We start from the raw sequence: 4153 nt of genomic DNA, 5'->3' as shown, positions 1-4153 counted from the left end.
TTTTTTTTTGTTAAAATTGATAGACAATTTTTTTTTTTTTAATTTTCCCAAAAGTCCTCATTGATCCCAAAGTGGCAGCCTCCTCCCCATGGTTGGGTAAAGATTAACTTTGACATAGAAATTAGACCCGATAAGGGTATTCTTGAGATATGATTTAAGACGTATTGTACCATGAAGCCGACGGTACCTATGGACTCATCAGCTTCATAGTTATAAACAAAGGACCAAGAGCGATGGCATTGAAAGCGACAACAACACAAGCGACGACCCCACCGTGATACCCGACGGGCACTTCCATGAGCCGACAAGAATCCCTGGACGAAGCAAGTAGCCGACGGGTTGGAAAGGCCGACGGATCCAACATATATATCTTAACTTGCTCTCCATGAATATCTATGCATGGAAACATCTTGGGAAACACGCAAGATAATGACTGTATCTTTTTTATATGGAAAGGCACCCTAAAATCATGGAAACCCTAGAGTGCCAGACCCTCCTAGCAAGGAAATATCCCTACTTCAAAGGGATCTCATTCACCATTCACTACTATATAAGCACCCAAACTCCTCTTTTCTCATGTACGCAGAAAATCCCTAGCTCTCTCACTATAGAGTCCTTGAAGATTTATCATTCACTAACTTGACTTTCGGAGGATTCTTGTCTACATATCAAAATCTCTCTTTTTGCCTCTATGAAGGCGCAAAATTGTAATAGAGGCCTTGCAATATACTTCATTACCAACACCAAATTCTGTTTCTTCTATTATGTCTATTGTTAATGCTTCTATTTTCTATTGTGATAAGGTTTCTCTCCAAACTAGTTTGGAAAGTATTCCTTCAAACTCCTCTTATGTCTTTGTAATTAAATGTGAATTTTGAAAATCTAACCATTGGATTGTTTGTTCTTTATGTTCCTAACACGTATGTTAAATTTCATTCAAATCAAATGTTATTTATTACTCGATCAATAAACTCATTTTTTATACATAATTTTAGAGAGTGAGGAGGGCCTAAACCATAGTGATCTTTGATCTTATTAGAATTTTGCAAGCATTGAGGATAAAATAAAATCACACAGATACAATGCAATGGTTAAATTTTCAAAATTCACATTTAATAGAAAGATATCGATAGAGATTGAAAGGTTTTTGGAGAGAGACTTTTTTTTTCTTCAAAAAGAGAGTGGGGAGGGAGTAAACCATCTCTACATGGTCAAAAGATTGAGTCAGGATGAGAAGAGATAAGAATAGGCTCATCTCAATCACAACAGCAACACAATTTGCTAACTTGTGGGTGTGTATTAAGAAATTTGTGTTTGAAGGATTTCTTTTCAAACTAGTTTACAAGGAAACCTTATTCCTCTTTGAATATAACTATTTAAAAACATATATATACACACACAGGTATAATACATCTCATATTGTCAACCTAAGACTTCCCAATCTAAATCTGGTTTTCAAATGGTGCGTCCAACTTGCAATAAGAATTGATAAAACAATTCCAACCAATTCTCCTCTTCTAAATAAAACAAAAAACAATAAAAAGATTCAAAATAAAAATAAAAAAAAATTCCAACTTGCATTCAGAATTGATAAAACAATTCCAACTTATTCTTCTCTTCTCCAAATAAAAGCAAAAAATACACAAAAAGATTCTAAAAAATAAAATAAAAATTAAAAGTCCAACCTATTCTTGACTTAAGAATGACCATAAGAAGAGAACAGCACTAGAGAGAACGGTACCAGTAAGGTTAAATTGGAGGACGCGTAGACGGAGGCGATGGGGGTGGCAAACATTTATTGATTAATCATTTCAAATCCATCTATTTTTATTAATAAATTGTTTAACAACCAAAACATTAATGGAGAATATGCTTAAAGATTTAACGCACATGTAAGACTCTATATAAATTAGATCAAACAGAGTAGAAAATTAGGCCACTCGCATTATGTACTAAAGCAGACATTATTATCTTCTTCTTTTTCTTTTTTCTTTTCTTTTTTTAAATTAAAAAATAGGTTTTTGATGTGGACTTACAGATCTCACGCCACATAACGGCAATGAGTAATATCACATATATCACCAAGGTTTTAAAGAGAATATTATCATAGCATAACATATTTGTTGAAGCGCTACTACTCGAATCACTCAACCCTTACCAAGTATTGTGTGAAGTAATACAAAAACTCCTACAACCAAACCACACTCTGCAGTGGTGAGCAGACATTATTGTCAAACTCCCATCGGCTATGAATGAACAAATCGTAGGTGACAAGTTATTATAGTTATAATTTGAGTCTACCACTAGTAATAATCTATCACATAAGGTTTGTTGAAAGTATTACGAATCTAGCATTTTTTAATAAAAAAAATTGTAATATATTATTACATTCACAAGAATGTAAACCTTGACACAAGTCATCGTATCTTGCATATGCATTCTTCCAAACCACTGGAGACTAATGAAAGTTTTCGATTTAGGAAACAATCAGGTTATTGCTATGAGTTTACATAATTATTGAGTATTGGATTGACTTATAATTGTTGGATTAATTTTATGAACTATTCTCTTCTTACTTTTCTCTATTTGGGTTAAAGAGAAATAAGAAGTGTAAAGTAGTTATTTAAAAAAATTAAAAAAATTAAAAAAAAGAAGCGTAAAGTTTGTTTCTTAAACCTAAACCTCCATGTTAGACTAACCAACGATATTACATATCGTTGGTTAGTCTAGAAAAAATCATCATTGCTCTTTTTTCGTTGTCTACATTTTTTTAGGGAAAAAAAATCAATTAGATAAATATAAATTACAACTTCTTAGAATTTATCAACAAAACAAATCATAAATTCATAATTCATCAATATCCAAATTAATCTAACTCATCCCAGTACAAACTAATTTATTTAAATCAAAACATCATATCCATATCATTATTTTCCCAATATATATATATATATATATAGAGAGAGAGAGAGAGAGAGAGAGAGAGAGAGTTCAATTAGAACTTGAAATTAGAATTCAATTTTGCACTATATGTCTAACATTATATGGAGACCACAACATAATTATTCACTAAAGTTTGTATCATGTATCCACTTAAGTTTTTTTAATTTTTGTGTCAAGTGAATTAATAAGTGCAAAATACTAAGAATCTAATATTAATGATTTATAAAATTTATAAATAAATAAAAAATAATCACATATGTTCAATAAAAATCACCACACAACAAAGATCATCTCACATTCTATCTTATTAAAAATTAGAAGAAAAAAATTATCATAAGTAGTATTAAATTTAGGTAAGAATTTTAATATGGACTAATTATGTTTACTTTTTCAAAAAAATAATTTGACTAATATATTATTTATATTTTTATGATAAAAAAATTGTGTTTAATTTTAAATGTATCCATATGTATGCATGTGTTCCATGCTATTTTTTTTAATAATTTGACTAATTATTTATATTTTATAATAAAAATTATATTTAATTTTAAATGCATCCATACGTTTGCATGAATTATATGCTAGTTATAATAATAATGGGTTAGCTTCATTAGTCATAAAAAGTTACCCATTGTTAATAATTGTGCCAATCTTATTATGTCACGATACGGAGGAATTGAAAATGCAACAGAAACATACCCATGTTAGCATGTACCATTGTGATATATTACCAAAAAATGTACCATTATGATCTGCCGTGCTTCTATAAATAAAAAATGTGATTGTTTTTATGGTAAATTCCTATTTACCATAAAAGAAATTTACCAAATTAACTATATTTTTATTTCTTTTTTTATATATATACAAGATAGAAATTCTACTCTAGAATAATTTAAGTGTGTAAAGCTCCCTTCTAGAAATTTGAACCCCGACCCTTACCCTTCATACCTCACAAATATTTATACTTGTAGATTAATTATTGCACCAAAAATGTACGATAATTTTTTTTTTACCAATTTTCTAATCAAGAGTTTTGAGTTTCTTTTTATTGGAATAAATGTGATGTCAAGTCACCTGTAATTTCTTTTAATTTTGACACACCTCTCCTTTTAGTGTTTTTTTTTTTTTTTTGGGGTCAAAGAGTGACAGTGATAAGTGACAGGGATTATTTTACATTTATTCCTGTAGATCTGCCTTAAACAGAAGATAC

Source organism: Castanea sativa, chromosome 12 (genome assembly GCF_040712315.1).
Source record: "Castanea sativa cultivar Marrone di Chiusa Pesio chromosome 12, ASM4071231v1".
In the NCBI taxonomy this organism is placed as follows: Eukaryota; Viridiplantae; Streptophyta; class Magnoliopsida; order Fagales; family Fagaceae; genus Castanea; species Castanea sativa.
The sequence above is the reverse complement of the archived record's forward strand: the minus strand, read 5'-3'. Positions refer to the sequence as shown.